Below are 13161 nucleotides of genomic sequence, written 5' to 3'. Positions count from 1 at the left end.
TCAGTTTATGTCTCAGTTGTTGAATCGTGTTATGTTCATACAAATATTTACACATGTTAAGTTTGCTGAAAGTAAACGCAGTTGACAGTGAGAGGACGTTTCTTTTGTTGCTGAGTTCATGAAACAAAAGGCATAGTACATTGAAACACACTGTAAAAGCTTATTTTTATAACGACAAAACATATGAAAATACCCAAACCGCATGACACACACACAGTGAAGGGAGAAAATAACAGAAAATATCAGTAGTCTAAATATCAGTATAGGCTCCAAGCGTTCTTGTGAATAGGGTAAATAGGGTGTAGGGTGTGTAGGGTGTGTCTTCAACAACTGGATCTCATTTAGCTGTTACCCCTAACATTCACCACAGATCTTCGGCACTTACACTTGATTGCAACACCTCCCACAAAACAAATCGCTTGCAGCAAAAACAGGTGTCTGGGTTCTGTTCCGAGTGCATCTGCCCGCCTTGCAGCTTCCCCTCCCTGGGAGCTGTGCGCAATTTGGCGCGCTCAATGGCTCGCATTGAATCTTTGCTGCTGCTTTGGCTCTCATATGTTTCTCTCGTAGCCCATGTGCCAGACTCACGATGAAGTCTCTTCTGCTCATGCAGAAGGGTGTTGTTCATGCACTGTTTAAACAACACGTGTGTTGATAGCAGCCAAGTCAAGCACTTTGTAGAACACAGTAACAGGACAGCGGCGAGTTCCTCCTTTCACCTAGTACAGCCGTGCCATCCGATCCAAACCATTATACGACACTCGCTTACCTGCTGCCCGATATGGATCCTTCCCATGCATATGAAAAACCACGAATCAGAATAATCATCATCAGATATGTCATGACCCATTTCTTCCATCTGAGTCGTTTTCATTCACATCTTGTAGCAACGCTAATGCAGCATGTGCACCCATTCATCTTGGTCTTGCCATTGTAAATTATGCAAGCTCTCACTGTGTAGCCCACTCCAAGTAGGCCTAGAGTAGACTAATAAAATTGCTTGGATTCGGTGGACTGATATGATGTACACCGTTGTGAGATTATAATTAGAATAGATGAATACAATAGAATGGCCCTTCCTGTTATTTATTCACAATTGGTGATTGCCTAATTATCAAATCACATTTATTCATAAAGCCCTTTTTACATCAGCAGATGTCACAGAGCGCTATACAGAAACTCAGCCTAAAACCCCAAACAGCAAGCAATGCAGATGTAGAAGCACGGTGGCTTGGAAAATATCCCTAGAAAGGCCAGAACCTAGGAAGAAACATAAAGAGGATCCAGGCTCTGAGCGGTGGCCAGTCCTCTCCTGGAGACTTATTAAACATTTACATTTATTTTGAGACATTGACGCTCTCTGCCTTTCAGATGTTCATTTACACAGTCACAAATAAATCCATTAATATTTTGTTTAGGAAGGTCATAAAAAAACATGATACAAGGCTATTTATTTCAAAACAACAGAATATCTGTGCTTAGTAATCAAGGCTATGGATGCTCCATGCCAATGAAATGAACTTGTTCATTAAGTAGACATCACAGGCCCTACCCCAGTCAACAGACATATTTTACAGTAAGAATATAATGGAAAATCCCAAATGGCTATTGCTGATTGTCAGCCTACTGACATGAGAAATTCTAGGAAAATGTAATATTTAGAAACAGAGACCATCCGCACAATTTGTACAGTTGTTTGGCAAAGATAGGTTCATTAGAAACGTTGGAATCTGCTATTTCTGATAGGGTATAGCAATCAAAACAACTGGCCTGCATGGGCCTCTAGCATGAAATGGAAGAAGTGCTATTTGTCAATGCAAGCTGTCAATGTACGCTGCACAGGTCATTAGTCTCTTCATTCTCTATTCGACAATTGATAATATCGTCACACACCAGACTATTCTCGATTTAATATTGTCTTTAAGCCACATATATTATTATTAATATGATTATTATGATGATTATTATTGTTGTGTGATATTAGTTTCAATATACTGTAGGGTGTGACAAACAGAGTAAAAAACTAACGGACAACTAGTCAAAGCTCAAACCAAGTTTATTCACCCACTGGGTAAAACGTCTGAAAAGACAAAGACATGTTTACACAAGCACATATATGTAAACCTGTCAGGTGGTGAGTGTAGCTGGTGCATGAAGTCAGGCGCAGGAGAGCAAAATGAGTGAGCAACGTACTTTACTCATTAATCAAGGCACAAGGTAACAAATACACTTGACCAAATACAAACGGTAAATATTACGCACGGGTGAAAACAGCACCCGTCAAAAAAAACAGCCATCATAAACCGACATGAACATAGAAACAATCACACACAAAAAAACATGGGGGAAACAGAGGGTTAAATACATGAACATGTAATTGGGGAATGAAGGCTAGAAGACCGGTGACGTCGACCGCAGAACGCCGCCCGAACAAAGAGAGGGACCGACTTCTGCGGAAGTCGTGACAAAACCCTCTTTCTTGGCGGAGGCTCCTCCTTGCACATCTGGACAGCCAATACATCTCTGTTGCTAGGCAGGAACTCAAGTGGCGACTGTTCCTTTCTCAATTCATCTGACCTGACCTCGGCCCACATTCTTCACTGCTCCCTAACTCACGGCTGTTCTACCTTATCAGCGACAGAACCCAGACGGCTGCCCTTCTCCTCTCCATAGGATACATGAGATTTAACAATAACATGTTCTGACAGAATGTAAACTTTCTACACCCCTTTTCTCACTCAGTAGATTTCCATACACTCAGTTATAACATGGTAACATGAATAAGGATATTTCAAGTTAGAAGTTAGAATCCAACAAATCTCCCGTTTAACAGTAACTCCATGCTATTTTAAATTATATTAACTTGGAAATTACTTATAAATGGAAGAAAAAATAAAACATGATTAACATTAACAGTTGATTTGAATATTTACACCTCAGAGATATATGGCCTCTGCTGTATAACCACACTATGCACACTCTTACAACTGATAATGACATTTCAGCTGGAACTTTTTGACTTCCTCCATTTCAGCTGGAGCTTTTTACTTTCTCCATTTCCTCCTTCGGGTTCCTAAGAGAGTGATAGCCCAAGACTTGAAAAGCAAAAGGAAACGCAAAACACAGGAAGTATTAATAATGTGTGAAGCTATACAAAATTATATATGCAAAGAAAAACCGAAGTTTGATAACATGACGATTCCCACTCTCTTAGCCTGACTGTACCTTTGGGATACTTTTCTGCTGGGTTCCACAAAAATGAAGGCCCTAAAAAAAACTCATGCTTTCACCCAGTCTTCCCCCGTTAGTCACAGGTTACAAAAAGGTGTTCCCATGCCAGATAATTACTTCGGCCCCCGTCTTTCATCCTCCAGGGCCACCCGATATACCCGTGTGGTAACCTTAATCAACTTTACCTCATCTTGAGGCAAATTAGCGCTGTATATACATTTCAACATCAATGCCCTCAGAAGGTGATATCCCCACAATGCTGACAATGTAACCTCTGATACCAGTAACATTGCCCATGATGCATACTTCAAAATCCCCCTCATTTGCACCGTAGTCCAGTTCCATGCTGTTACTATAGCATCCTTCACAACAACTACTGCTTCTTCTGTTACTGTCCCTACTGCTCCTTCAGTTACTGTCCCTACTGCTCCTTCAGTTACTGTCCCTACTGCTTCTTCTGTTACTGTCCCTACAGCTCCTTCAGTTACTGTCCCTACTGCTCCTTCAGTTACTGTCCCTACTGCTCCTTCAGTTACTGTCCCTACTGCTTCTTCTGTTACTGTCCCTACTGCTCCTTCAGTTACTGTCCCTACTGCTCCTTCAGTTGCTGTCCCTACAGCTCCTTCAGTTACTGTCCCTACAGCTCCTTCTGTTACTGTCCCTACAGCTCCTTCTGTTACTGTCCCTACAGCTCCTTCTGTTACTGTCCCTACAGCTCCTTCAGTTACTGTCCCTACAGCTCCTTCAGTTACTGTCCCTACAGCTCCTTCTGTTACTGTCCCTACAGCTCCTTCTGTTACTGTCCCTACAGCTCCTTCTGTTACTGTCCCTACAGCTCCTTCTGTTACTGTCCCTACAGCTCCTTCAGTTACTGTCCCTACAGCTCCTTCTGTTACTGTCCCTACAGCTCCTTCTGTTACTGTCCCTACAGCTCCTTCAGTTGCTGTCCCTACAGCTCCTTCAGTTACTGTCCCTACAGCTCCTTCTGTTACTGTCCCTACAGCTCCTTCTGTTACTGTCCCTACAGCTCCTTCTGTTACTGTCCCTACAGCTCCTTCAGTTACTGTCCCTACAGCTCCTTCAGTTACTGTCCCTACAGCTCCTTCTGTTACTGTCCCTACAGCTCCTTCAGTTACTGTCCCTACAGCTCCTTCTGTTACTGTCCCTACAGCTCCTTCTGTTACTGTCCCTACAGCTCCTTCTGTTACTGTCCCTACAGCTCCTTCTGTTACTGTCCCTACAGCTCCTTCAGTTACTGTCCCTACAGCTCCTTCTGTTACTGTCCCTACAGCTCCTTCAGTTACTGTCCCTAAATCTCCTTCAGTTACTGTCCCTACAGCTCCTTCTGTTACTGTCCCTTGTCACACCCTGGCCTTAGTTATCTTTGTTTTCATTTATTATTTTAGTTAGGTCAGGGTGTGACATGGTGAATGTATGTGTTTTTGTAGTGTCTAGGGTGGTTGTAAGGTTAGGGGGTTTATTAGAGTAGTTGGGTTTATGTTTAGTATAGAAGTCTAGCTGTGTCTATGGTTGCCTGAAGGGTTCTCAATCAGAGACAGATGTCATTAATTGTCTCTGACTGGGAGCCATATTTAAGGCAGCCATAGGCACTAGGTTTTTGTGGGTAATTGTCTTTGTCTATGTGTAGTGTTTGTGTCAGCACTATCTATATTTATAGCTTCACGGTCGTCTGTTTGTTGTTTTGTTTCGTTTTTCCTTCTTATAATAAAAATATGTATTTTTCACGCGCTGCGCCTTGGTCCAATCTCTCTCCCTTCGACGATCGTAACATCCCTACAGCTCCTTCAGTTAGTCCCTACAGCTCCTTCAGTTACTCTCCCTACAGCTCCTTCTGTTACTGTCCCTACAGCTCCTTCAGTTACTGTCCCTACAGCTCCTTCAGTTACTGTCCCTACAGCTCCTTCAGTTACTGTCCCTACAGCTCCTTCAGTTACTGTCCCTACAGCTCCTTCAGTTACTGTCCCTACAGCGACTGCCTTTAGAATAGCTATTGCATTGAATCTGTCTCCTGCTCCTGATCTCCTGTTGCCTTTGTGGTTCACTGATAGATTTAGGACTGAATCGTTCAGATATTCCCTACCTGTCTCCCAACTCATACCCGGTTTTCTAGCCACCAACATTTCCAATGACATCCTATGTTCTGCTACAGTCGGTATCTGTGGATAATACTTCTCTGTGCTCAGGTTAGATACATCTCTCATCCCAAGGCCGATCTACACCCCAGCCCTTTATGAACACCCTCGTTACAGTGTAAGCTTTGGGCCCCAACGGTTGATAGGCAGCCACCTTCTAACACTTTCCTTTTACCATCACTCAGGCCCAATCTTCTGGCGGTTAGGAATGAGGGTGTCACGCCCTGACCGTAGAGATCTTTTTATATGTCTATTTTGGTTTGGTCAGGGTATGATTTGGGTGGGCATTCTATGTTCATTTTCTATGTTTTGTATTTCTTTGGTTTTGGCCGGGTGTTGTTCTCAATCAGAGGCAGCTGTCTATCGTTGTCTCTGATTGAGAACCATACTTAGGTAGCTTTTCCCCACCGATGCTTTGTGGGTAGTTGTTTTCTGTTTTGTGTTTCTGCACCTGACAGAACTGTTTCGGTTTCGTTCGTTCTCTTTATTGTTTTGTTATTTCGTGTTCAGTTTTATTAATAAATAACGAACACTTACCACGCTGCGCTTTGGTCCACTCCTTCTTCAACAGACGATCGTTACAGAGGGAGAGATTAGTGGCGTTGGAAGAGTATCCAACCTTACAAAACTCTGAGTCACATGTTTCTTAAATCCCACTCTGCAGGAGATGTGATGTTATTATTACATTGAACTTCCCTTCCAGTGAGCTGGCCTCCTGTACACAGGAATCTGTAGCTAGTCTTTCAAGAGTTGTATGTTCTTTGATGAACTTCTCACTGAAAGTTGCCAATAGTGTCTGAAATGTCAACACTATCTCTGCTACTCCCACCATGATGTGTGTGACGTTGAACTTGTCTTCATAGTAGTCTCTATATTGTGCACAATTTGCTGTCCTTCCTCTCCTACGAGCTATCCCCTGGTATTACTATACACAGAGGAGTGGTATCGTTCCCCAGAGACTCTATTACCCATTTCTTACATTTTTGAGCCACACAGATCTCCTGCCCAGTCACATTCCATTCCTCTCTCCCAATTCCCTTACAGCCTTAGTATTTGGGACTCCATAGAACACACTGATATCTGTCCTGCTAGAATCTGCAACACCCGTATGCAAACATTCTGTCTCAAACACAGGCCCCCTATGTACAATTGCACATACAGCTCAAGTTTACATACACTTAGGTTGGAGTCATTAAAACTCATTTTTCAACCACTCCACACATTTCTTGTTAACAAACTATAGTTTTGGCAAGTCGGTTAGGACATCTACTTTGTGCATGTCACAAGTAATTTTTCCAACAATTGTTTAGACAGATTATTTCACTTAATTCACTGTATCACAATTCCAGTGGGTCAGAAGTTTACATACACTAAGTTGACTGTACCTTTAAACAGCTTGGAAAATTCTAGAAAATGATGTCATGGCTTTAGAAGCTTCTGATAGGCTAATTGACATCATTTGAGTCAATTGGAGGTGTACCTGTGGATGTATTTCAAGGCCTACCTTCAAACTCAATGCCTCTTTGCTTGACATCGTGGGAAAATCAAAAGAAATCAGTCAAGACCTCAGAAAAAAAATTGTAGACCTCCGCAAGTCTGGTTCATCCTTGGGAGCAATTTCCAAACGCCTGAAGGTACCACGTTCATCTGTATAAACAATAGTACGCAAGTATAAACACGGGACCACGCAGCTGTCATACCGCTCAGGATGGTGACGCGTTCTGTCTCCTAGAGATGAATGTAATTTGGTACAAAAAGTGCAAATCAATCCCAGAACAACAGCAAAGGACATTGTGAAGATTTTGCAGGAAACAGGTACAAAAGTATCTATATCCACAGTAAAACGAGTCCTATATTGACATAACCTGAAAGACCGCTCAGCAAGGAAGAAGCCACTGCTCCAAAACCGCCATAAAAAAGCCAGACTTTGGTTTGCAACTGCACATGGGGACAAAGATTGCACTTTTTGGAGAAATGTCCTCTGGTCTGATGAAAGAAAAATAGAACTGTTTGGCCATAATGACCATCATTATGTTTGGAGGAAAAAGGGGGATGCTTGCAAGCCGAAGAACACCATCCCAACCGTGAAGCACAGGGGTGGCAGCATCATGTTGTGTGGGTGCTTTGCTGCAGGAGGGACTGGTGCACTTCACAAAATATATGGCATCATGAGGATGGAAAATTATGTGGATATATTGTAGCAACATCTCAAGACATCAGTCAGGAAGTTAAAGATTGGTCGCAAATGAGTCTTCCAAATGGACAATGGACAAGCATACTTCCAAAGTTGTGGCAAAATGGCTTAAGGACCACAAAGTCAAGGTATTGGAGTGGCCATCACAAAGCCCTGACCTGAATCCTATAGAAAATGTGAGGGCAGAACTGAAAAAGTGTGTGCGAGCAAGGAGGCCTACAAACCTGACTCAGTTACACCAGCTCTGTCAGGAAGAGTAGGCCCAAATTCACCCAACTTATTGTGGGAAGCTTGTGGAAGGCTACCTGAAACGTTTGACCTAAGTTAAACAATTTAAAGGCTATGCTACCAAATGTTAATTGAGTGTATGTAAACTTCTGACCCACTGGGAATGTGATGAAAGAAATAAAAGCTGAAATAAATCATTCTCTCTACTATTCTGACACACGAAAAGTTAAGGTTTTCTGGGAGGATTCCCAGCACCTCTCCAGGGCGCTGTTGAAGAGACACAGCGCTGCAGAGCTCCACCAACACGCCATTAAATTAATTTAACATCAATTATGTAACCTACGGTAGAAAGAGTAGTTCCCTATGTGTTTTTTCTGTTTCCCATAGACTGGAGACCAAATGTTTTACAAAGACAGACACTTTTTCAATCATTAACTCATTAATGAGAGAGAGTGCAGGAGAAAGAAAAGGCAAGCGGGCAGACAGCTTTCGAGTGGCTGCGGCATAATCAAACAGAGCTGGACAGCAAATGGTGCTGACAGTAATTCATTTCAACAGTTGTCTTCATTTTAATTAGACTTCACAAACAACAAGAGGGCTTTGTTGGTGCCTATTTCCTCCTATTTAAAAATAAATAAGAGGTAAGCCTGTTTGGCAGATGCAATTATGCTATCCATAGATTTGTCGGTATAGCCAAATCCAATATTGTCACCATGCACTCCTTAAATACCGCCGTGTCTGGGAAGGGCTTGGTGTGTTCGGTTAAAACCATTTGTTAAGGAAAAGGGCAAAAGGATACCTATTCTTAGCTTTACATTTTGAAATAAACAAAAAGTATGCAGATAATATAAAAGTTATATAACAATGCTTAACTCTGTGATGCCTTATGCTATACACAGCAAATTGGCCAGACAAGTGTTCATTTTCTTGGTATTACATTTTTTTGTGTTAAGAGGTGTTGATTTTAAAGTTGTTTTTACACCCTCTGTACTAATATAACTCCCAGGTGAGAGTTACTGTACAGAGGTTAAGAAGCACTGAGCAGTGTTGATTGAGCTTTCGGTTTTAACTGGAAACGTATTTTTTCATCTAATTGCCGATGGTGCAAGGGTGAAGAGTGAAGAGGTGACTCGGGGATGCTGGCCTTCCAGGCAGAGTTGCAAAGAAAATGCCATATCTCAGACTGGCCAATAAAAAGAAAAGACTAAGAAGGGCAAAAGAGCACAGATACTGGACAGAGGAACTCTGCCTAGAAGGCCAGCATCCCGGAGTCGCCTCTTCACTGTTGACGTTAAGACTGGTGTTTTGCGGGTACTATTTAATGAAGCTGCCAGTTGAGGACTTGTGAGGCATCTGTTTCTCAAACTAGACACTCTAATGTACTTGTCCTCTTGCTCAGTTGTGCACTGGGGCCTCCCACTCCTCTTCTCTATTCTGGTTAAAGCCAATTTGTACTGTTCTGTGAAGGGAGTAGTACACACCGTTGTATGAGGTCTTCAGTTTCTTGGCAGTTTCTTGCATGAAATAGCCTTCATTTCTCAGGAGAAGAATAGACTGACGAGTTTCAGAAGAAAGTTCTTTGTTTCTGGCCATTTTGAACCTGTAATTGAACCTACAAATGCTGATGCTCCAGATACTCAAGTAGTCTAAAGAAGGCCAGTTTTATTGCTTCTTTAATGAGGACAACAGTTTTCAGCTGTGCTAACATAATTGCAAAAGGGTTTTCAAACGATCAATTATCCTTTTAAAATGATACACATGGATTAGCTAACACAACGTGCCATTGGAATACAGGAGTGATGGTTGCTTATAATGGGCCTCTGTACGCCGATGCAGCTATTCCATAAAAAATCTGCCATTTCCAGCGACAATAGTCATTTACAACATTAACAGTGTCTACACTGTATTTCTGATCAATTTGATGTTATTTTAATGGACAAAAAATGTGCTTTTCTTTCAAAAACAAGGACATTTCTAAGTGACCCCAAACTTTTGAACGCTAGTGTATATTTAGCTGGTGGCCAAACGTGTTATGCCGGCTATGTGAATGGTCGAGATCTTTATTTGTAGATATAGCTACATCTGCAAAGTTTAGATTTAGAAGTTTGCTCGCTATCTAACGTGGTTAGTTAGCGCTAGATTAATTAGCTATCAAGCTAAATGTTAGCAGGAACTTTGTCTCAGCTTCATTTGTTCGCTAAAATTAGCAAACTATTCAATTTGAGGAAATGAATGAAAATCCTAAAGAATCAGAGTTAGGCTTTACCGTTAGGTGATTTCAACCATGTACGTGTTGAGTTCACAAGGCCAACTAACATTAGTGGTGCAGCAGATGCATGGTATTAATTGGGGTGTGACCTAGTGTGATCAATTTGAGCCTTCTTTGGTGCAGCATGTAGCTAGCCAGGAAGTGACATTAACAACATGGCTAATATCTACAAATTTATTCTTCAAAACGCATATATTTGTCTGGTCAAAAATTGTTAGATAGATAGCTATATAGCTAGCTACAATACCGACCTCAACATCTTGTAACTGAGCTCTAACGTTAGCTAGCTAGGGCACGTGGCCAGACGTGATAGGGTTGTCCTCGGTCGTTTAGATTAGCATGTCTATGGTGTGTGCTTGTTGTTGATCACAGATCAGACATTGTGTTCAAGCCAGTACGGCTTGAAATGTATTGCCCAATTTCTTTCCTATAGATTTGAGTGGTTGTGGTAACTGTTTGTAGCTAGTTATATAGCTAGCTAGATAGGTTGATTGATTGATTTCACTGGAATATTGCCTTGCCAAGCTCCAGATCCGCAGGCAGGCATACACCTTTTACATCATTAAAGTGGAATTTGGAACAAATGGTTGATCCACTGCAGGGAAGACAAAGGGGAGAGGGTATAAAGGGGCATTTTGTGTAATGTACAGCTACACCATAAAATGTTTGCAACCAAATTTAACTTCAACATGACACTGTGTGTAATTGCGTTTTGCAGGAGTGCAGTGTAACATGTTGGGTGAAGGTCCAATACCAAAAATGCAAGAGGTTCATCTCTTATGGAGATCAAGGTGAATATATGAACTGTCTGATGTGTTTTCTTTATTGAACCCTTGGGCTTGATTTGTGTCAGACCCATTCTGTTTCCCCCTAGGTGGCGTATCTCCCTGTGTTCTGATTAGTCTCTCTTTTTTTGTCTGCAGCACAAATACACATTTTTGATGATTCCCAAACGGAGGTGGAAGAGGATGTCCTGCTGGACCTGATTGAGGCCAATCCAGACCTGTGCCTCACAATCAAAGATCCTGATTAAGGTATCTTTCTAGTCCCACATAATGATATAAAATAACATGAATGTATAGATTGATTGCTTTGATCCATTGTTTCTGCTCAGACTTTTCTCCTGCAGGCTGTTCGACACCTAGTTATCCCTCTCGTCAAGTGATTTAGACCTGAAATCTCCAGAAAGACCATCTGAAAAGGCCAACACAACTTTAGGAGATGAGGCCATCGACTCCGCAGTAGCAAAAGAGGTATAACTGATATTGGATGTTGATAATCCCATTTCTGTGTTTGCTCTTTATGGAGATTCCGACAGCATAAACCAACCCTAAATTGTTAAACCTTTCTCTTGTCTTAACAGATGATCCGAGATGCCTGACTAGTAGACCTGGTGTGCAAGACGTATTAGAAGAGTACCAGAGAACCAAAACATTGGACCACAGAACCAGGAGAGAGATGATTGCCATTTTAGTCAGCCACATGAAATAGATGCATGGGTAAGCTTCTCATTAGCCAATCTGGCCACAAACAATGGATCAAAACAATCAAACTATACATTGATTTTATTTGGCATCATTATGAGACTGTAGAAACATATTTGGCGTGTGTATGCTTTAGTTTTTGAGCAGGAGGCTTCCAACTCGTCAACAGAGAGAACGTTAGGCACTTGGAATTGTGACCCTCTTTCCTTCGTTGAGAGATCCTTTTCCCCCCAAAGGCTATGTAAGTGCTGGTAGAGCTTGCTTGCTTTAATATTTTGGCACTTGTTCTGTGGACTGAACGGGACAACAAACAGTCATAGAATCAAGTCTAAAAAGAATAACCATTTGACTACCATGTTGGTCACCTTTTCCCACATCTAAGGAACCCTTCTATGATCCTGACACAGGCAAAGGATATCTGAATTATCGCCTGAAGACGGTATCAAGGAAGACTCATCAAGAAGAGTATTTCACCCCAGTCGGGAGGCCCGACCCATAGGAGGAAGACTGACCTGGACCAGCAGCTTGTTGGTGATGCATGCAAGGAGGCCATATCATTCCTTGTCCACTCGGCCAATGAAAAACACATATATCAGAAGATGAAGGAGGTGTTCCAGGATCGCCAGGAGCTAGTTTATAGTCCCGACAGAAGCGCAGATGTCCTCACAGTCTTTTCCAGGTTTCTGGACATGAAAGGATCGGTGAGTGATGTAGTGTGTCTTGGAATCAGAACTACAGGCTATTTGTCTGATTGAGAACATGATTTTGTGTTGGTCATGAAGTTCAGTTGATCCACTTTGTTTTAGGTGAATCAGGACTTTTTGCCGATGTTCGACGATGAAACATCCTCTAAGCTCCTTGAAAAGTGGGACACAATATTGAAGCCGAAAGTCATCAAACTGGCAAAATCCCTGACTACGACCACCGTTTTGCGTCGCCTCCTGAAGTCTGCAGAAAAACCACCGGAGAATGACTGCGAAACCAGTAAGTGGATTCTCTCGTGGGTAGTGCAATGTTTCAAACTCAGCAATATTGTTTTTTGTGATTTGGGGTGTTTGCCTTTTCTTGCCCTCATACTAAGACAAGGATATGTCCTCCCTGCTGCTGCTTCATCTCATCCCACCACCAGCAGGAGGGAAGAGATCCAAGATCAGTGCCAGTGATGCTGTGGGCAGACTAGTGCACTTTCATAAGGTAAGATGATACAGTAATTGTTGTGTAATTTATTTTTTGGGTTGTTTCTTCATTGTCTTAACATGTGGAGAGTGACTTAGAAAGACCCTTTGTGTGTTGCAGTCATGCTGCAGCATTGAAGAACATCATGATGGTCGACAGCCGTACCTCCTTGCCGTTGGAAGAAGACAGAGCCAGATTGACAACATCGTGGTGGACAAGAGGCTTGTTCCCTGCCAGGCAACTAGTAGTCTGCGTGCGTTTGATTAACTACTGTTCAAAGCCCACTTTGTCTTTAACTTGACATATGATGATGCTCTTGTCAACTTCTACAGAAGAACTTCTGCAAGACATCCATCTACAACATTGATATAGGCAAAACAAGAGACATCTGGCGTGATAGCATTGAGGACAAAACTTCTTAACTAG

The 13161-nt window shown here is 42.1% G+C and overlaps 1 pseudogene; it reads left to right on the top strand.

The window, feature by feature from the left end:
- LOC120060857 overlaps window positions 1–13161 on the top strand; it is a 21221-nt pseudogene extending 8060 nt beyond the window's left edge.

This window comes from Salvelinus namaycush, chromosome 16 (genome assembly GCF_016432855.1).
Source record: "Salvelinus namaycush isolate Seneca chromosome 16, SaNama_1.0, whole genome shotgun sequence".
Taxonomy (NCBI): Eukaryota; Metazoa; Chordata; class Actinopteri; order Salmoniformes; family Salmonidae; genus Salvelinus; species Salvelinus namaycush.
The sequence above is the reverse complement of the archived record's forward strand: the minus strand, read 5'-3'. Positions and strand labels throughout refer to the sequence as shown.